The sequence below is a fragment of the Lathamus discolor genome, chromosome W, assembly GCF_037157495.1.
Source record: "Lathamus discolor isolate bLatDis1 chromosome W, bLatDis1.hap1, whole genome shotgun sequence".
In the NCBI taxonomy this organism is placed as follows: Eukaryota; Metazoa; Chordata; class Aves; order Psittaciformes; family Psittacidae; genus Lathamus; species Lathamus discolor.
The window spans coordinates 32,726,814-32,748,303 of NC_088908.1; the positions used below are offsets into that span (position 1 = coordinate 32,726,814).

Genomic DNA, 21,490 nt, shown 5'->3' on the forward strand with positions numbered 1-21,490 from the left:
TCCCTGGCAGTGTTCAAGGCCAGGCTGGATGAAGCCTTGGGTGGCATGGTTTAGTGTGAGGTGTCTCTGCCCATGGCAGGAGGGTTGGAACTAGATGATCTTAAGGTCCTTTCCAGCCCTAACTATTCTATGATTCTAATATGATTCTATTTTCCTCAAAAGCTTCTTGTTGCTCAAGGCCTCATTTGAAATCATTCTTCTTCCAGGTCATGCGATAGATAGGGATTACAATCAGACTGTAATTGGGAATGTGCATTCTGCATAACCTCAGTACACCTTAGAAAGCTTGTGGGTTTTTTTTCTTAGTTGGTGGACACATTGCTGTTATCTTGTTGATCACATCTGTGGGGATCTGGCGATGTCCATCTTGCCATTTTATTCCCCAGAAGTGAATCTCCTATGCAGGTCCCTTGACCTTAGTCTGGTTTATGCCAAAACCAGCCTTCAGAAGGATTTTTATTATTTTCTTTCCTCTTTGCTGTATCACCCCACACGATGATGTCATCAATGTATTGCAGGTGTTCTGGATCTTGCCCCTTTTCCAGTGTGTCGTGGTTTAAGTCCAGGTGGTAACTTAGAACCACGCAGCCGCTCACTCACTCCCCCCTTTCTTCCTCCCCCAGCTCCCAGAGGGATGGGTAGGGGAATCAAAAGAATGTAACTCCAAAAATACAACTGGGTTTTACCCCTTTGTCGTGGTTTAAACCCAACCACAAACCTCTTTTACTCACTCCCCCCCTTCTTGCCCTCCCCCTGCTTCTGGAGGGACGGAGAGGAGAATCAAAAAGAATGCAACTCCCACGGGTTGAGATAAGAACAGCCCAGTAACTAAGGTATAACACAAATCACTACTGCAACCACCAATAATAATAGTGCTAAAGGAAATAACAAGAGGAAAGAATACAACACCTCAACACCAGCCGACCAATAACTCACCCCACTCCCCCCAGCCAAGCACCGACCGATACCTCCTCCAACCCTGCAGTCCCTCTACCCCTTCCGGGTCCTTCTAAGTTACCTCCTGGGCATGACGTGCTGTGGTATGGAATACCTCTTTGGCTAGTTTGGGTCAGGTGTCCTGTCTCTGCTTCCTCCCGGCCTCCCCTCCTCCCTGGCAGAGCATGAGGCTCAGAAAGTCCTTGGCCAGACCAAACATTCGAGCAGCAACTGAAAACATTGGCGTTATCACCACTGTTCCAAGGCCAAAAGATCAAAACACAGCACTGTACTAGCTCCTAAGAAGGAGAAAAATGACTGCTGCTGCTCAACCCAGGACACCCTTGATAGGTTGATGGCAACAGCGTACACTGTGCACTTGTTTCTGTTAGAGCCATATACTCTTTTGAGACTGTGTCATGCCATCTGAGCACACAGTCCAGTAAACCCGACTGTTCCTCTCCTCCACCTGTCTGGAGTCAGGGCCCCTCTGATAGTGATTGTAAGATTCTTCACTTACTTCTTGTTCAAAGGGATTGGAATTCTTCCTATACATTGGAGTTGGAGTATAATCAGCTCTACCACTCCGTCTGGGAAACTGATCACCAAAGACTGGAACAGCAACTTTCCTGGGAGGATCATCATTGACCGCTGTTTCCCACTTCAATTCACGCAGCCGTTCCTCCAGAATTGAGGCAGGGTTTCCATCCCACTTTCTCATGTCTTCTCGATGATCCCACATGTAAAATCATAGAGTGCCCTATGGACAATAGGGCGCCTTCTGTTAATAGCTGATATGTGGGTCTGTACACGTGGGGAGCTGGATAGATCGTCTGTCAATTGCTCTAACTCCTGGGACAGGAGTTTTTTCACAGCTGAAATGATGGAAGGGGAGAGATTGTCTTCAAACTCCCAGAGCTGATGACTAGCTTCATCCACTTTTTCTTGTTGCTGCATCATTCCAGCTCTTTGATGCCAATGAGTTGGCATATGATGATGGGGCACTTCGTGTAAATTTCTGCCACATGGGTCATGTACTTTCGACTTCATCTGGATCTGCGGGTGCATTCCCGGCATCAGAGTTATGATACATCATCTCTAGAATGGCTGATTCCCTCAGGTACTGGAGGCCTTTCTCTATTGTGGTCCACTTGCCTGGGCGACATATAACATTGTCCTTTGTCAATTCCCCCTTCCCTAGCAAAAGATCCCAGCTCCTCTCTTCCCTACATTCTAGTTCATGACTGTTGGCCCTATTGTCCCAGCATCAGAGCATTCAGGTGATGTGTTCATTTGGATGATGGCTGCAATCTTTTTGCATACTCCACAGCTCACTCAATGTCTGTGATAGAGGAGTTACCTCTTCGTCTTCCTCTTTCACAGATTCTTGTACTAATTCCTCTTGTTCAGATGTCACCCCCTCTAGTTCATGTATTGCGTATTCATCTTTGTCCTGGGTTCAGCAGTAGCAGTCATTTTTCTCCTTCTTAGTAGCTGGTGCAGTGCTGTGTTTTTGACTTTCAGCCTGGGAACAGCGCTGATAACACCGATGTTTTTAGTTGCTGCTTAAGTAACGTTTAGTCTGACCAAGGACTTTGTGAGTCCCATGCTCTGCCAGGGAGGAGGGGAAGCCGGGAGGAAGCAGAGACAGGACACCTGACCCAAACTAGCCAAAGAGGTATTCCATACCACAGCACGTCATGTAAAACTGGGGGCAGTTACCCGGAAGGGCTAGTTCACTGCTCGGTCGGGCGGGGTATCGGTCGGCGGGTGGTGAGCAGTTGTATTCTCTTCCCTTGTTATTTCCCTTATCATTATTATTATTGGTGGTAGCAGTAGTGGTTTGTGTTATACCTTAGTTACTGGACTGTTCTTATCTCAACCCGTGGGAGTTACATTCTTTTGATTCTCCTCCCCATCCCTCCAGAGGGGGGCGGGGAGGGGAAGGGGGGGAGTGAGAGAGAGACTGCGTGGTTCTGATTTACGGCTGGGCTTAAACCACGACACCTCTTCACTGGCAGACCATGAGACTGAAAAGTCCTTGATTGGAGTAAACATTACTTAGCAACAACTAAAAACATTGGTGTGTTACCACCACTGATCTCAGACTGAAGTTGAAAACACAGCACTGCACCAGCTACTAAGAAGGAGAAAAATAACTGCTACAGCTGAATCCAGGACACCCAAACACCAAGACCTGAGGGACACCACTAGTGACTGGTCACCAACTAGATGTGATACCATTTACCACCCCTCGTTGGGCTCAGCCATCCAGCCATTTTCCAACCCAGCAAAGAATATACCTATCCAGTATGCCATCAGCAATCAGGTTCTCCAGGAGAATGTTGTGGAAGACAGTGTCAAATGCTTTACTTAAGTCGAAATAGATAACGTCCACAGACTTTCCCTCATCAACCAGGCATGTCACCTTATTGCAGAAGGGGATCAGGTTGGTCAAGCAGCACCTGCCCTTCATGAACCCGTGCTGACCGGGCCTGATCCTCCGTTTTCTCACATGTGCTTTATGATCTCACTTAGGATACTGACCTTCCATGACCTTCGCTGGCACTGAGGTCAGGCTGACAGGCCTGTAATTTCCAGGGTCTTCCTTCCTGCCCTTTTTGTAGAGAGGCGTCAATGTTGGCCAATTTCCAATCCTCTGGGACCTACCCACTAGACCAGGTCTGCTGATAGATGATGAAGAGTGGCTTAGCAAGCTCCTCTGCCAGCTCCATCAGCACTCTTGGGTGTAACCCATCCGGCCCCATAGACCTGTATACGTCTAAGTAGAGCAGGAGGCCACTAACCATTTCTTCCTGAATTATGGGGACTTTAATCAGCTCCCCATTTCTGTCATCCAGCTCAGGGAACTGAGTACCCTCATAAGTAAATAAGTCATAAGTAATTTATAAATAAGTCATTATCTCAATTGCTTCTCAAATTGAACTTCTCAGTTAGAAATTATTTAAGTGAGGCTGTTTAAATACATTTGTATATGTATACGTATATTTTCCAGAAGAAAATAAATACTAGATGAAAAGAGCAAAGGGTCACAAAACACTTTTTATCCCTAACCTATTAAATTTTAACAAAGCACTATTTTTTAACAAAGGAAAATCAGAAGGTGTTTTTTTTTTTTTTTTTTTTATTGTATTTTGGTCCGTAATTTGGTTTTATAACCATGTGTTGGCTTACTCCAAGGAGGAAGATGATGGCCAAAGGAGCTCTTTGACGCAGAGTTTACCTGCCAAAAGTTTCTTAAACCAAAATTCTTCACAGGAAAATGTCACTGGAAGCTCTGCCAAGAATCATTGAAACTATTTCTTTTTGTTTCATTCGGATACAGAATGACCCAATGTAGCTCCAGTTGGGTGATTTAATTTAAACAAACAAGCCTCTCTTCCATGTCAAAGCGCTGATTCAAAATGACAGTTCTTGTTTGGTTTCAATCAGAAATGTCAACATTTTCTGTGTGACATTCCTGATTCAGAAGTTTTTGAGTTGCGTATTTGTTCAGGAGGAGGTGGGGTTGATCTGTTGGTCATCAGGGGATTTTTGTGCATTCTATTTATTTGTTTGTTTTCTCATGTTGATGGAGAGAAGCAGGAGGAAAGGACCATGAGCCTTTTGCCTCTACCCAAGCTCATCAGTTTGGGATTTGTAAGTATCACAGCAGAGGTCAGTCATGTGGAGAGATCCAAAGGGAAATAATGGCTCGGTGTGCTCTTTACCTAGGAGGTTTTCCCAGAAAGGATGAGGAAACAGGGTGATACTACTCACCCATGTAGTTGAGTCTGCTGAGGGTTGGTAAGGGCTAAGCTGGCAGCTCGTGGGCCACACAAAGCTCTCCTACCCAGCTGATGTTAGATTGGGACCTGTGTCATAGATCTGTTGCTACACATTTAAGGGATCTTGGCACCATGGCTGGTGGGGGTCAACCCAGGTAATCCTTGCATCAGTTGAACCCTGAATTCAGGTCACTTGGATGGTGGCCTGCGGTTACCATTTGTCCCCGAGCAAAGGGGAGAAACTGGGTGTACTTTGAGCCTCCTGCAATACTCTGGGACAGGGATCCCTGTGGCGCCATCTCTGCAAATGATCTCAAGCATGCAGAGGTACCCAGGGGGTACTCCCTACTACCCCCTGCAACATTACCTTCACCAATAAGTATACTTCCAAAGCTGTATCACACAAAACCTCCCTTTTCTGGGGGTTCCTCCTCATCCCCTGTGTGATTACTCAGGCATGCCAACAATTTACTTCTGTGAGTAAACATTTGCCAAACTGGCAACCCAAACGGCAGCATCGTCCAGACTGCTAGCAGAGCAAGGGTGGGAAAGCAAAAGCTCAGGGACTTGGATTTTGTGCAGCTCCACTGACCCAGAGCTGAACTTGTGCTGGCTATTTTGGGCACTGTTACTGCTTCATACTGAAAGGCTGGGGGGGGGGGGGGGGGGGGTTAATCCTTAAAATAGGTGTTTGGAGTCCTTGCTTGTCTCCCCCAGCCCCAGAAAGGGATTCCTCAACCTTAGGTCTGAACAGCACTCACTGGATTCCAAAAATCCCCCACATAGGTCATGAGCACACAGTGGCTGTGCTATGAAAAAGATATTGTGGGGGGCGGGGGGGAGAGGGAAACTGAGATTAGAGTGGGATAAATACCACTAACCTGAGACTCACCTTCTCTGAGCTTTCTCCCCTGCCCCCATCGCTGCTGTTGTGTCAGGTAGTGGCACTGTTGAGTACATTAACCCAAGGCTGAGTATTGCAGCCACATCGAGTGTATGGCTCTGTGCGTGTGCGCGCCTGATCATTACCATTTACACACCCCCACCCCCACCCCGAGTGCTGCAGGACTCCGGAAGCGAGCCAGAGAAACAGAAGAAAAAGAGACATAGCCATCAGCCCCCAGATCTGTTTAAACAAATCGCCACGCCTTGCAGGGAGGGAGAAGGAGAGAGCGGGGAACCAGACCAAAAGAAAATAAAAGACAGAGAAAAGAAAATCCAGTGGGGAGCAAAAAGCAGCACTCGGACGCACCCTTTCCGAGACTGTACTCTCAGCGAGGGGGGAGTGTGGGGTAGTGGTGTTGTGTGTCTGAGTACCGATCCCGGGCCCGTCAGGAAGAGGGGGTGTTTCCCCTCCCCGCCTCCCCCTTGCCCTTCTTCGGTGAGGCCCGGCACGGGGAGCGGGTGGCCTCAGCCCCGCATCCCACCAGAGCTCCGGCACCAGCACGGGCCCGCTTCGGAAACGAGAGACCCAGAATTCCTTGCCTCCAAAGCAGCCCTTTTCTCGTCGCGGGGTTTTGCTTTTTCTTTTCTTTTCTTTTCTTTTCTTTTCTTTTCTTTTCTTTTCTTTTCTTTTCTTTTCTTTTCTTTTCTTTTCTTTTCTAATTTCTTTTCTTTTCTTTTTTAATTTCTCGCTGGGAAAAGCAAAACCGAAAACGCTTCTCCCTGCTTTGCCCCGCTTCAAAAGGCTCCTAACTAACAACAAAGCAAAAATAGCTCCCTTAAAAAAAAAAAAGTAAAGAAAAAACGAGAGAGCCAGAGACAAGCTCCATCGATTTAAAATCCAGTATTTTATCTAGTGCACTGACTTTATCACAGTCCCCCCCACTTATCCTCCTACCCATCCCCCTTTTCCTTTTCCTTTGGATCCTTCTAAAATTAGCCGGGACTGTTCTGGGTGTTGCGTGTTAATTTGATTTACTCCGGGATTCCGTTTTACAAGACGCCATTGCCCCCCCCCCCCCCCCCCTTGCTCTATCTCGCTTGCTCTATCTATCTACCTGTCTATCTATCTATCCATCCATCCATCTATCCATCCATCTGTCCGTCCATCTCCCACTTCCCGGGTGCCTCCTCCCCCGCCCTCCTCCCTCTCCGCTCGTTGTATGCTGGGCGGTCGTGCGCTCCCCTAATCTGACAGATGAACACCACCATGGATTTGCCGCCACACAAGCAAAAGCACCTTTGGTGTCTGTGGTGAGGGATTGAAACCGGGATCTAAAAGAGAAGAGACAAGAAGGGGGGGAATCCGAGGAAGGAGGAAGTAAGAAGAGGAAGCTGCTAAGAAGGCCCTGTTGCCATTTTGGGGATATGGGTTAGTAAAGGGGGAAAGAAAAAAAAAAAACCAGAAAAAAAAGGCAACAAAAATCCTGAGCCATCCAGGAAAGGTCTGTCTTGATGATCCGGATTGCAGGAGGGGTTTTACCCCTCCACCCTTCCCCTCTGCATGCAAAAGTTGTCTCTTTTTAAAAAAAGAAAAAAAAAAAAAAAGAAAAAAAAAGTCTTGTGACTTTGCAAGGGCGGAAAGGGCTTTTTTCCTTTTTTTTTTTTTTTTGGGGTGGGGTGGGGTGGGAATATTTCTCTGTTAAGCAAGGAATGCGAGTCCTCCTCTGACCCCTTCCTTCCCATGCTTTGTGGCTGCGGGGGTGTTGTATGTGGGGGCGGGGAGTGGGGGGTGGGGGCTGGGTTAAGACCGTAATGCTGGGAAGGGGTTGCAATTTTTTTTTTAGGAGTTTGCATAATGTATTTACCCCCCTTTATATCGCCCCCCTCCCCCCCGTCTTTCGTAGCCGATGTTTCCCCGACGGTGCCGGGGGTAGGTGACAGCGATATGTGTGCGTGAGGAAAGGCGGGTGTGTGTGTTAAGTGGAGCTAGAGAGCAACATTGTAACCTTGTGGGTGTTTGTGAGCGTGTGTCTTGTGTGCGTGTGCGTGTGCGCGGGGTCCATAGAGGGAAGGGCTGCTCTGGGGAGGCTGCCGCGCCCCGCGCTTGTTTTAACATTGAGAAGGACACGCAGTTCCGAAAAGCGGCAGTTTGCAGGAGCAAAGAAGAGAGGAGAGAAAAAGGGTGTGTATAATTAGCAATGCGGGACCCTCCCGCTCCCCCTGCTCGGTGGCGAAGTGAGGCGCGTTAATAATGGTTATTAACAATCCGGTGATTGCTGCCTCCGGGACCCCAATCCCCCCCGGGTGGAAGTGGAGTTCAGATATTGAGGGGTGGGGTGGAGGTGGATAATTTTAGTTGGGGGGGGGAGGGGTGTCAAAACGCAGACTGTAGTCGCGGGCGGATATTGTCAGTTCCAGCCTTGGCGCAAGGCGCCCTGCCCACCTCCGTGCACACGCACGCTCACACACCCCTTCGTCGCCGGGTTTCCCTGGCGGGCACTGGGAGATCAGGTCCCTCCAGCGAGGCGGGGGCCCCCTCCCGCCCTTGTTTCCCGGTGTATATGTGAGTGTGAGTGCATTCACACCGGGCACTGGCAGTCCCCGACTCTGCCTGCTCCTGCCTGTGTGTATTTATGTGTCTAAAAATGCAATTGAGAGGATTTCCGATTCGTTTCCGCTTCAAATAAACGGCGCTGATAATCTCGGGCCTGACGCCTGATGTTAAAATGGCGTTTCACCGCCGGGAGTTGGACCCTGCGGGAAGTGGGGGTCCCTACTTCGCTCCCCCTGGCGGTCAGGTCCCCCCATCGAGGGAGGATGGTGTGCATGGGAAGGTGGCTGGGGGGATGGGACACTGCCCGCCTATGCCGGTGTTGAGGGGTGCCGGTGCCCCACTCCGGGCCGGGGGTGCGGGCAGGCGGCTGCCAGGAGCGTGGCGAGCCGAGCCGGGCACTCCGGAGGAGTCCGCGGCAAGCAAGTGCGGCCGGCGGGAAGGGAGGGAAGGAGGGAGGGGTGGGATCGAGGGGAGCCGGGTAAGGATTCCCCCCCGCCCGCAGACGTGTTTCATTAGCCGCGGGCCCGCGGTGGTCCAGCCGGGCCGGGCCAGCTGGGACCCGCCGTGCCGCCTTGTACCTTCATCTGTCAAACCGCAAAGGGTGTGCGAGGAGAGCAAAGTGCTGAGCCTGCTAGTCCTCTGCTGTCAGGGCGAGTAATCCGATTCTTTCTGTATCGACAAGGAGGCTTTCAAGGGTAAAGGACTGCTGGAAAATCCAATCCCACGTTGAATATTATGGATCCAAATAGGAACAATTATTGATCCGACAGCCCCTGCAGCTAGGACTAACTTGGTGCAAGCTACAGTAATGATATAATCAGCCATCTAACATTGGGCAGCGATAGCATGAGCCTGAGGAAACAAATGTCTAGGACCTTTTATTGCAGACAGGAGGAAAAATGTCTATCGAGGAAAATGTGCAAGCGGACGCTTCACACACCTCTTTCTGTGCTTCTTTGGCCTTCGCTGAGATGACTCCCCTGAGTCAGAAGCTCCTTCTACTCAAAGAATATTTTTTTTTCATCTCCATTTGGCTTTCAGCTGAAAGGAGAAAAAAAACAAAAACCACCCTCAAAACAATGAAGTTGTACTTTAATCTCTGCTCTTAGCTTGGAAGAGTTATGTAAAAGTAGAGGAAAATTGAAAAAAAAAAAAAAAAAAGGCAGAAACACTCAGTGAATGGTGGCTTCTCTTCCATCTCTTATTGTTTTGTTCTTTTTGGTTTGGTTTGTTTTTTTTTTTTTTTTTTTTAACTTCTCAGACTCAAAGTTTTAATTGAAAACAGAAATCCATTGAGAAGTAACTGAGCCAAGAAAACCTCTGTTTTCTCTACAGCTAGGGATGGGGAATAAATAACTTTTTGCTGACGGTATTTCAAGTTGTTTGAGCTCTTTGGTTCCTACCAAAAATCCCAGCATAGATTAACATTAACATTAACATTTTAAGAGGATGCAGTCTCTGAAATGTAATAAAATGGTGTGTTAGGTTTGTGCAGAGCCATAAATTATGCTAGTTGTTGGTAAATAAAAGAAACAGTGCCCATGATTTATTATTATTAAAAATAATAACTGAGCTATTTAGATTGACTTGATATTAATTGATTTTCTCTACTGAGGTTGCTCAGTATCATTTCCAATAATGTACTTTGATTAAGTTGGGAACTGTTCTTTTTTAACAACCGCTATTGTCATGTACTTAATTAACTCAAGGAGTTAAATACTTCAAAAGGTCCAACCATCATCTTCTGGCTTCAGATGCTGCTTAATCTCCTCTTCTGGTCTTTTCTGACCCATCCTTTGAGCTACTTTTCCCCAGCATGCACATCTCTTAGGTGTAAGTGCCAGTTTAGCAATCAGACTCTTGTTGTCCATTACAAGATTTGTCTAATCCCAGTTTCAGTGACTATTTTTGTCCTCTCAGTAGGACTTAATTGCTCACACATAATCTTTCCCTTCTGTTTTCTTTCCCCTTTGAACAACACCCTCCAGGACTGAAAAACTCTTGCTTTGTGCTCCGAAATTTGCAATTACACAGCAATTCTGACTCTTGACCCAACTAGTAGCTAGAAAGGCTATTATCTAATGAAGCATATAAAACCAGTTCTGTGATCCAACAGATTGCTGTGATGGAATTGAAAGCTGTCCCACTGAATCAGTGAGTGATTTGTTTAACCATACGCTTAGGTGTTTTTTCTTGCTCCCCATAAACTACCCATCTCTGGAGTATCTGTGACCTGTGAGTCTGCAATGATGTTGAAAGGCAGCGTTAATAACTGCCAAAATGTGCTCTATAATGCATGGCCTGCAGTAGGGTCAACTGAATAAGATTTCAGCCATGTTCAGAACATTCAGCATGTCATTTTTGCTTACCATAACATGTAGGCACACAGGGTTTTGAGCATGTAAGTGCCGTGATTAAGCATGCATTTGATGAGGGCAGAGCACAAGGGCAGCAAATCTGTGCATAAAAAAAAAATAGGTGGTCAGATGAAATCCATGGCAAGATCTAGCCTTGTTTCTGGGAAGTCCAGGCACTCTTAGGGCAGCAGCAATCCAAGGTTTAGAGCTAATCCAAATCCTAGCAAGGAAGGCATGAGTCTGTTGGAGAACTTCAGTAGAGAAGGTTCCCAGTGATTTGCTGCAGGGCTTGTGGTTTCTACTGGGACTGGTTTTGTTGCTATTATAGGTTCTGTTCTTGTTACTTTCTCTCTTTCCAACTTGATTTAAATGAAAAAAAAAAGTTTCCTCTTATTATTGTTGCAGAAATAAAACGAGTCATCCTTTTATGAAATTGTCATCTTGATTAAAGATGGGCTTTAAAACCCCTCAACTCCAGGTTTTAGCCTGGGGGACTATCAGATCTGAAAATGATTTCCAGACTTTTGAATCATTCTATGATTCTATGAGTCTATGAAATCAGGTTGCAAGCATGCGTTGTTAGCACAGTTGCTTCTGAGGTGCACTCAAACGCTTAGAGACAGTTTCTTTCTCTTTCTCCCAACATGAAAGCTTCACTTGATGTAGCTTCAAAAGTTCATGGTGATGGACCTGCTTAGAGATCTGCTGGATGCTGGGAACAAGCGCAGCTTTCCAACAGGCACCTGCATTCTGCATTCACATTTAGCCAGTCACAGAGAGAGCAAAGTGAGGGGGATGAAGGGGGGGGGGGGGAGGTAAGGCAAAAAAAAATCTCAAATGGAGTAAAACCAGACAGAGAATGATGCAGCTTGTCTTTCAGAGCTGAGGAAATGTGTGAAAGAAGTAGGGGGTGGTAATTTCTTGTTTATCAGCAGCTCTTGATCTTTATGGCTCTAGTTTACTTCCACGTCTATTTGGGGATCTTTGCAAGGTCTCAGGCTCTCTCTGTATCTCCATGATATTTACCCGGCTGCCTGTCCACCCACCGTGTGCCATTGCCAGTGTGTGATGGTGATCCTGTTGACTTAAGATATGAAGGGGGAAGTGATGGGGCTGAAGAACGGGTGACAAAACAGGAAGGTGGCAGTCACTGGTATTGTTCACAGATCCCAGGGTCAGATTTACTCTTGATTATGAGTGGGGCAGTGGTGGGGCTTGTGTATGTGTCCATCCAGCACAGGGGTCTTGCAAGGAAAAAAGGAATTTTGCAGATGATAAGGATGAGCCTGAGTTGTCTTTCCTATGTAGGGCTGGTAAGTCTGATGCCTGGAAAAGCCGTGCAAGAAGAAACCAATCTCCATGCAAAAACAAGGTCAGAAGGTGGTGGCAAGGCTCTGACCTGTCATGGTGAACACCGGAGCACAGTGTGGCCCAAGGCTTGACTCTGCAGGGCATCATATATTGGGATGCAAATGCCTGTCAGAGTGGGGTGCTGGGGTTGTGGCTAAATGCCATTGTGGGGTGACTTATTTAGTTTCTTGCTGCCTCTGATGGAGTGAATTTCTGTTTCTGTAAGGGTTGTTGTGCAGTCCTGGGCAGTTAAGGGCTCTATGAATATGGCAGCAAGGAGAGCAAAGTTTCCTCTACTGTAATACGGTGTCTCCTGTCATAGTGCTTGGGAAAACTGTTCAGAAGAATGTGTGGTAGTCAAGCATGGGGTAACCCAGGACTCACTTAAATACCTCAAAATTAGAGATGGGTAAAAGATCGGAAGCCTGAGGTTTTATGTTACTTGGAAATTCTTGTTAGCCTTAACCTTTAAAACTGATATATATATATATATATATATGTACATATGTATGTATACAATGAGTAATTCTGTGTCTGTCCTGGTATTTTAGCAGATGGAGAAGTTAGTTTTAAGATGGGAGGGAGAAAATGATGATGCTCAAACCAGAGGTCAAGCCACAAGGCGTTAGAGATGTTTTTCCTCCATATGAATCCACATATCCTGAATACCCACCCTACCGATGTGATTTCTAGGACTTGGACACTGGCCTAACTTCCCCGTGTGTTTCCAGATGCAGCATATTCTGGAGTGATGCTATGATCCATGCCTACCTCTCCTTGAGTCTTGCTGAATTTTTGGCTTTGGAGAATGCAGTGGGGTTTCCACTGAAACTCCTCTGAAATTCTATTAGTTTGCTAGACAAGGAAATCCTTCTTGTAGTTTTTCTTTTTCTCTCCTTCCTGAATGCCTGCCTGCCTTCCCTTTGCTGAATTCTTCAGGTTTCTTTTCAGAAGGGATCAGAGACTTGAAGCTTAACTGGGGGAGTTTAGTAAGTGTTCAAATGGGATTGTATACATGTAAAGTATTACAACTGGGCAAAGTGTTATTATACATGCCCACTGTTTCTTAACCCATATATTCACATCCTTGTAACTTCACCTAACGGACTGAAAAATGTCATGCTTTCTCTTTGCTTGATGACAATTTTCTTCCTGAAAGGGTTGAGTAAATTCTCTCCAGCTGTCAGTTGCACCTTTTTTTTTTTTCTTTTTTTTTTTCCCCCAATGTATTCAGAAAAAGTGAGAGTGGGGGAAGAAGAGGAAACACTTTTCCCTTTTAAATTATTCTAACCTCATGCTTTTAAACAGGGCAGTAGTCTAACCCACTGGACTTTGAGCTGATAAATTGATATAAACTTAGGGCTTGTTGAAGGTCTCTTCTGGTGTGTGAGGGGGGCAAAATAATGGAGGTCATGTTTTTTTATGCCATGACAAATTAAAAGTGTCATTGTAGGCATCCAAAAGTTGATGGAGATCTTTTAGTCTGTCACCTTAAAGAGAGAGGCACTGTTCCTACAAATTCTGCTGGATAAGTGTCATAAATGGCATTTGCTATGGGTGTAGGTTACATTAGATCCCAGTTCTGTGTCATAGGAGGTAGTCACAGAAATATAGATACTGCTTCTCCATCCTCTTATCAGAGTTAAAGACAAATCTGAAGTCAGTGGCGTTACAAGAGAATAACAACCCAAAGTCTCAGTCCTTCTTGAATAGGGATCTGTGTCATGAGTCTGGTGCTCCCAGTCCTATTTGCTGCCTCAGAGGGAGTCCAGTGTATGCAACACCGCACAAAAAGCACAGTGAAGTGGTTCAGCTGGAGAGGCCTTTTGGGCGTGCAGGTACTCAGCAGGCTCTTATCTCATGTCTGACTCAACTTCTCCCAGCATTTTTGTAACCACATCCTCTTCAGCCTCGTTAGCAGCAAAACGCCTTTCCTTTGCCCATAGCAGCTGTCGGTTATCTTGCCTTTATTCCTGACCTTGGGTCTTCCCACTGGCACGCTCCCAACTAACATCTGTGCCTCTTGACCTTGCTGTCACGCCACCATGGGCTGCTCTTTGCCCCGTGCACATCTGGCCACATCCACTTATATCCTGCGCTGCTTTTGCCTCCTGCTTTTTCTTCTGCAATCCATGAAGCTTTAAGGTCATTTCTTGTTTTGCTGACCCAGACACTCTTTCTTCCTTCAAAGCCAAAAGACTGATACATTATGCAAGGAAAAGCAGTCTCAATGCCTTCCTTTAAATATCCCAAATTACTGCTCTTCTTGCATGCCCTTTGTATGCTCTATTTTCCCACAGTTCCCTCTTGATGCTGGGGATGCTTGGTACATTATACAGCACCAAACAAGACACCACTGCTTACTCAGCATGGAAATACACAGTGCAAGCCTGCATGGACAAAATCCAACCTTTCTTATTTCTAGCCTCATTTGAAGCATGCAGAATTGAGTAACATTGGATGTGTTGTTTGTACAGCCTCTAGACTGGTGGTGTGGTTTAAGCCCAGCCGGAAACTATGTACCATGCAGTGGCTTGCTCATCACTCCCCTCAACACACAGTGGGATGGGGAAGAGAATTGGAAAAAAGGTAAAACCCGTGGGTTGAGATAAGAGCAGTTTAATAATTAAAAGAAGGTATAATATACTACTACTAATAATGATAATGACAAGGGAAATAACGAGAGAGAGAGAAAGCAATAAACTCCATCAAACAACAGTGATGCACAATACAATTGCTCACCAACTACTGACCGCTACTCAGCCCACTCCTGAGCAGTGATTGGCCCCTTCCAGCTAACTCCCCCCAGTTTATATACCAGGCATGACGTCCTGTGTATGGAATATCCCTTTGGCTAGTTTGGATCAGGTGTCCTGTCTCTGCTTCCTCCTGGCTTCTTGTGCCCCTCCTCACTGGCAGGCCATGAGAGACTGAGAAGTCCTTGATCAGGGTAAGTGCTACTGAGCAACAACTAAGACATTGGTGTATTATCAGCATTATTCTCAGACTAAAGCCAAAACACAACACTGTACCAACTACTAAGAAGAAAATTAACTCTGTCCCAGCTGAAACCAGGAAAACCGGGCACAAGATAGATCCTGGACCAAAGCCTTTTTGGTTCTCTTTGTGCCATCACTTATGGCTCTGAGGAATGGACACTGAGCCAAGACCTGATACATTCCCTATCAGATGTGTTGGCATATTTTATTTTACTTTACTTTACTTATTTTTTGGTTGGTTTTTTTTTTGTTGTTGTTGTTTTGTTTTTTTTTTTTTTTGCCATAGAGAGGGAAAACTGGTATATTTGGCACTTGTGCAAGCGAAAATGAAATAATAGAGGGGGGAAAAAAAAGGAGGAAGGAGGAGTCCTATGGTGGCAGCAGTAAATATAAACAAGCCTCTCGTTAATGATTTACATAGAGAAATAATTTTCCACATGTTTCAGGGTGCAGAGGGAAATGTTTGCTCAGAGGGAGAAGGAGAGATTATTGCTCTACCATGATGCTGTTAAAAGGAGGCTACTGTGTCTGATGGCAGCTCTCCAAAAGCAGTCAATCTAAGAAAGTTTGGTAACACAGATGATGGAATTGTGCAGAGTTTTTTCTTTCTGTGGCTGATCTCTGTGCCAACAACCTTTCCATAAACACCCATAAAACTTTCAATTTTTAGCCTGGAGTGGCTGCCACTATGTTCAGGATGGTGCACTTGGCAAGAGCTGGCTAGAACAGAGTAAGCATTTGAAGTCCTGTTCTTGTGCACTTTGACACTTAGTCTGGGAGCTCATCAACCTGGTGTTGACCTGATGTAGGCAAATCTCCTGTCTTGGCTTTTTGTGTTGTAATGAGCTGGAGCACAGCTGGCACCTCATTCTGCTTTCTAGTGTCCCGGAGGCCTAATCTTCACAAGGGTGATGGGTAAAAATGACATGCCAACTCTTGATGTCATTAGGATCAAACACTATTCCTCAATTGAGAGGTGTAAATCCAATGAACTGAGCAGTCCTGCAGCAGTGTTTGTCTCAGAGGGCACAAGTGGGAGGAGGTTGGTCCTTTTGGAGACCAGAAGTCATCATGAGGAGGTGTTTACAGGCCTGATCATACTCCCTTCCCCCCACCCAGATACAGTTTTGGGTTGTGAGTAAGTAGATTTATAAACCCTTGACACAGTTCTCAGACAGGAACTTATAAAAGTCCTTGGGCAACATGATGGACATCTCTCCTCCAACCGCAGATGTTTCCACAGCTGTACCTTGGGCAGTATTGCTTTTAAGGGCCTTGTGATTTATGGCCATGACAGTTAGTTATTCATTCAATTGGCCCTCCCTTCAGTGCTGTATGATAGTTACTTACATAGAAAGGTGACTGTCTGATCTAATTATGGAGTCTCAAACCTAATTATGGAGTCAAATATGATTCCATAATCTACTCTTAATGTCTCTATGTTTAGAAGATGGATACACATGTGTAATATGAACACTTACATACCTCTGTAATTATGGATATGCTTGAGCTCTCATTTATTTCTGTCTCCTTATCTTGGGGAGGATGTTTGCAGACTCATCTGGCTGTGAAAGATCTTTGGTTTATCTTGTCTTTTCCCCTCCAGCGTGGCTTTTCCTGGCACCCTTTGCAGGGCTTAGGCACGCCAAGGCAGAGCCATCAGTCAGCGTTACTCAGTCATGCTGGTGGAGGTGCAGAGGGCTGGTAGCACTTGGAATCAGGGCAATCTGATGGAAACAAGTGAAGATTACATTTATGCTGTTGTCTGGTAATGGCCATTAATCCTTGCTCTTTGCTTTCATGTGGACAGACCATACCTGGGAGATAACCCATGCAAAATCAGAGGCTGAGGTAGAAGGACTGGAACAAAAGCATTGTTGGAGGCAGGGGGACCATGTGGAGAGGAGCTGCTTTCTAATTCACCCTGTTAATGAATCACATGCTTAGTCAGTTATTTTTATAGATAATCTGTGGATTACAGGCATTCACATATGGTCATTCCACTAGCAATTATTCTTATCAGTTGAGGATCTCATACTGTATTTGTTGTAATACCCACATCTATTTTATATATGTCTATATCCAGGTATATCTCATAGATGGAAATTTTAGCAGTGTGTTTACAATTGGCATGCAGTAGAGAGACCAATTTGCCTGGCACTGGAGATAGAGGTCAAATAATACATCACAAAAGCACAGAATGGCTGAGGTTGGAAGGGCCTCTGGAGGTCATCTAGTCCACCACGCTGCTCAGCACAGGGTCACCTAGGGCAGGATGCTCAGGGTTGTGCCTGGTTGGGATTTGGACCTCACTAAGCCATCTCTGATTCTTTATTAAGAGATTACATTCATTTGTTTTGCTTGAAGGGGAAGCCCTTGCACCTTGTTTCTGTCTTGACTGATGCAAGGCAGGTGAAAGGGAGAGAGTGTTTCCTATGGGATCTAGTGTGGATGGAAAATAGCTGTCATCATAGTAATTTTTCCAGCTCCCTGCCAAAGCCGAGTTGTTCTTTCTGAGTACCATCACCACAGGAAGTAACTAAGGCTGTGGTCCAAAGATGCAATAAATCTAGTTCCAGGGCTCTGAGCAGCAGATTAAATACACTACTTATGCATGATACTGAGCTATTATAAACTCATTCTCCTGGTTCGAATTTGTTTGAAACAATTTGCAGTGACTTAATTTTATCCCAACAGACTTTGTATTGCATCATGCTATGTCAGTTGTCTGCACCATGATGGGTTTAAGGACGACAAGTTTTACCCATCCTCTGGAACTGCCTTTAAGTTGGTATGAAGAAAGGCTTAACCCTCATCTTGTGTGCTCTGGTCCATTTGATGGAAGCGTGATTAGATGCCTGTTCCTGATCTGCATCAAATTTGTGCTGCTGGTGATCTGGCAGTGCACCAGCTGCAATCACACTTGAAATTCAGTTCAATGCAGCTTGCTGCATGCCAGGCTGCTGGGTTTTTATGTCCTATGATGGATTCTGAAGTTTCACTGACAATTCTCATGAAAACAGGTTTCTGACCAAAACTTTCCCTCGGGTATAATGTAGGTTGTCCATTGATCTCTGCCCCAGAGGCAGCTACAACCCAGGAATCTTTGGAGTGAAAGGTTATATCTCATAATTAAATATTGCTGTATAGTCTCCAGTGCTTTGTGGTGAATGGTTTTAAAAAGATAGGGTATAAAGAGGCTTTCTGATATTTTGCATACATTAGGGATTTAACTGTATGCCACATGAGACAATGTAAGATCCAAAGGCAACATGATAGACATGGGGTTCAAGAAGATATGGGCTCCACTTCATGTTCGCTATGACACTCTCAGACTTGTGACTCAGTTTCCCATCACTTGAACCTGTTCACTAGATTTTTGCTTTCTTTTACATCTTAAGGCATTTTGGACTCTATGGATAAAATGAAAGCAGTCTCAGTAGTCATGGATGGAATTAGTGCATTATGGGATTTGGGCAGCACCTCTTAATATTGCTCTGAGCTTCCTGCTGGTGCTCCCAGTGCCTGAGCAAATATGATGATGATGATGATAATAATAATGGAAATAACAAGGAGAGAGATATAAAACTAAAAGGGGAAAGGAAAATAAACCAATAAACACAAATGATGCACAATACAATTATTCACCACCTGGTGACCAATACCCAGCCTGACCCAAGTAGTGAACAGACCCTTCCAGCTAACTCCCCCCCAATTTATATACCAGGCATGACATCCTGTGTATGGAATATCCCTTTGGCTAGTTTGGGTCAAGTGTCCTGTCTTTGCTCCCTCCTGGTTTCTTGTGCCCCTCCTCACTGGCAGAGCATGAGAGACTGAAAAGTCCTTGATCAGGATAAGTGCTACTGAGCAACAACTAAAACATGGGTGTGTTATCAGCATTGTTCTCAGGCTAAAGTTGAAAACACAGCACTGCAGCAGCTACTAAGAAGGAGAAAAATTACTGTTACAGCTGAACCCAGGACAGATGAACAACAACAAATTTCACAGAATTAGGCATTATCTCTTAATTAGGGAGAAATTCATGCTTCCTCTGATAAGTACTGAGAAATAATTAAATATCTGTGTTCTCAGCTTTGCTACTGCTGCTCAAGCGTTTCTTATCAGCTCCTCTGGGCACCTCAAACACACTTCTGGAGACAAAGACCTGAAGTACAAAACCTTCCTTTGGGTCATACTAGGTGTTTCCCATTAAGGGTTCTGAATAACTTCCCTTGCCTGCCTTGAGGTAGGTGCAACTACCTAGTTGAGTAGACACCTACCTTGAGGTAGTACTGCCTCAGGCAAATACTCATGCTTGCAAGTATTCAGATGCCAGGACTATAAAGTGATGTCCTGGTTTTGGCTGGGATAGAGCTAATTTTCTTTCTAGTAGCTGATACTACACACCAATGTTTTAGTTGTTGCTAAGTAATGCTTACTCTGATCAAGGACTTTTTGAGTCTCATGCTCTGCCAGGGAGGAGGGGTGGCTGGGAGGAAGCAGAGACAGGACACCTGACCCAAACTATCCAAAGGGGTATTCCATACCACAGCAAGTCATGCCCAGTATATGAACTGGGGGGAGTCACCCAGAAGGCCCAAATTGCTGCTTGGGTCAGGCTGGGTATTGGTTGGCAGGTAGTGAGCAATTGCATTCTCTCCCCTTGTTATTTCCCTTATCATCATTATTATTATTATTGGTGGTAGCAGTAGTGGTTTTGTGTTATACCTTAGTTACTGGACTGTTCTTATCTCAACCCATGGGATTTACAGTCTTTTGATTCTCTTCCCCATCCCTCCAGGAGTGGGGTGAGAAAGAAGGGAGGGGGAGTGAGCTGTGTGGTTTTGAGTTATTGGCTGGGCTTAAATTGTGACACACCTATTACTTATTCTCCTCAAATTTAACTTGACTGCAGGAAGCCTGCAATCTGTAACACTTTCTCCAGGAGCTTAATTTGGATGGTAAAATGCCTCTGTAGTTGATTATTGAATGGGACTTGATGCTGGTAAGCCTGGAAGGTCAGTTTGGATGAGCACTTAAAAGTCTAGACATCCCCCATCTCTCAGGTGTTTAAAATAGAACTTGAGGTGTCCTGGAAAATCCATTTCCTTCCCAGATTTCTAGATCTGCACATTGCCAGCTAAGGCAGAAGAGCTGTTGGAAGAAAAATATTCATTGCCATGCTTTCAGTGTTTCTGTTTCCAGGGAGTCTGGAGAGTGGAAATGGGGAGGTTTCTAAAAGAGGTTACACATTCAGAAGCCTGAAGTGATGTTTCCTAATTAGTCAAAGCACAGTTAGCCTGCCCAAATGAGGAAGACAAGTATAATGTCCCTGCACCCAAGTCATTTAACAACCCTGGAGGAGAGTAAGGAGATACCTAAACCAATGACCCAGGTAATTCTGCCTGGTGTTTGAGCACAGGGTTCTTTGTTGCTACCTGTGGGTCTTGTGACATCATCTGCAGGCTCTTAACATAACAGGTGGCCATTATTATAAAGTGAGCTTTTAAGGTGAATTTGGCATGAACTCACCTGACAATGGTGTAATGCAATGATTTCATTAATTTGTTGCTTGTTTCTACTGACTGGGAAGCACATGGCTAAGCAGGGATGAATGTTTGGGCATTGTGACCCAGATGTCTGGGTCTGAGATCCACAACCAGACTTTGGAGCAGAAACCTGGCTTTTTATTCACCCTTCATAAAACATTACCCGATGACTCAAAACCTGAAAGACCTTTCCCAATTCAGAGCCATGAATTTTATTTCAGCTCCCATTCAAGGTAGGGTCTCAAGCAGGTTGGTTCATTATGCCAGTGGCTGTGGTCTCTTCCCTACACTCTTGGTGGCTGCTGTCTCATCCTGCTGCCCTGCTTCCTGAGCTAGATGCTATCTGCTAGAAGCCTTCTCTTTTCTACCAGCAGTGAGAGAGGTTAAAAGCCTGTGGGTGCAGGCCAGCACAGACTGTCCATTATATATGCATGCATACTACAGCAGTAACTCCCTGGAGTGCTGCACCACAGAGCTTTTACCACCTCATGTTTGCGTTGCAGCCTAGGAGTGAGTGTACAATGCATCCTGGGTTCAGCAGGAGCAGTCACTTTTCTCCTTCTTAGTAGCTGGTGCAGTGCTGTACTTTTGATTCTCAGCCTGGGAACAATGCTGATAACAATGTTTTTAGTTGTTGCTAAGTAATGTTTACTCTGATCAAGGACTTTTTGAGTCTCATGCTCTGCCAGGGAGGAGGGGTAGCTGGGAGGAAGCAGAGACAGGACACCTGACCCAAACTATCCAAAGGGGTATTCCATACCACCGCAAGTCATGCCCAGTATATAAACTGGGGGGAGTTACCCGGAAAGGCTAGATTGCTGCTCAGGTCAGGCTGGGTATCAGTTGGCAGGTGGTGAGCAATTGTATTCTCTTCCCTTGTTATTTCCCTTATCATTATGATTATTGGTGGTAGCAGTAGTGGTTTTGTGTTATACCTTAGTTACTGGACTGTTCTCATCTCAACCCGTGGGAGTTACATTCTTTCGATTCTCCTCCCCATCCCTCTGGGAGCAGGGGGAGGAAGAAGGGGGGGATGGTGGGAAGTGAGTGAGTGGCTGCGTGGTTCTGA

At 45.5% G+C, this 21,490-nt stretch overlaps 1 protein-coding gene and 1 long non-coding RNA gene across 6 annotated transcripts in view; one reads left to right on the forward strand and one right to left on the reverse strand.

Annotated features, from left to right (window-relative positions):
* The first annotated feature begins 6,683 nt into the window (after window positions 1-6,683).
* Window positions 6,684-21,490, forward strand: part of LOC136004410 (SET-binding protein-like) — a 347,514-nt gene continuing 332,707 nt past the window's right edge. The window contains exon 1 of one of the 4 annotated variants that reach the window (XM_065660874.1): window positions 6,684-7,038. The gene's annotated coding sequence lies outside the window, so the exon portion shown is untranslated. Of the gene's footprint in view, window positions 7,039-7,572; window positions 7,792-21,244; window positions 21,275-21,490 lie in introns of those variants that run through there. The other 3 variants (XM_065660870.1, XM_065660879.1, XM_065660868.1) reach the window with 3 other exon arrangements.
* LOC136004411 (uncharacterized) lies at window positions 9,041-16,785 on the reverse strand. 2 transcript variants are annotated; one of them, XR_010608449.1, is made up of 4 exons: window positions 16,687-16,785; window positions 16,355-16,596; window positions 10,533-10,620; window positions 9,041-9,204 (listed from the first exon to the last, which is right to left on the reverse strand). It is a non-coding gene; the product is annotated as an uncharacterized LOC136004411 (long non-coding RNA). The 2 variants fall into 2 exon arrangements; XR_010608450.1 differs by lacking the exon at window positions 10,533-10,620.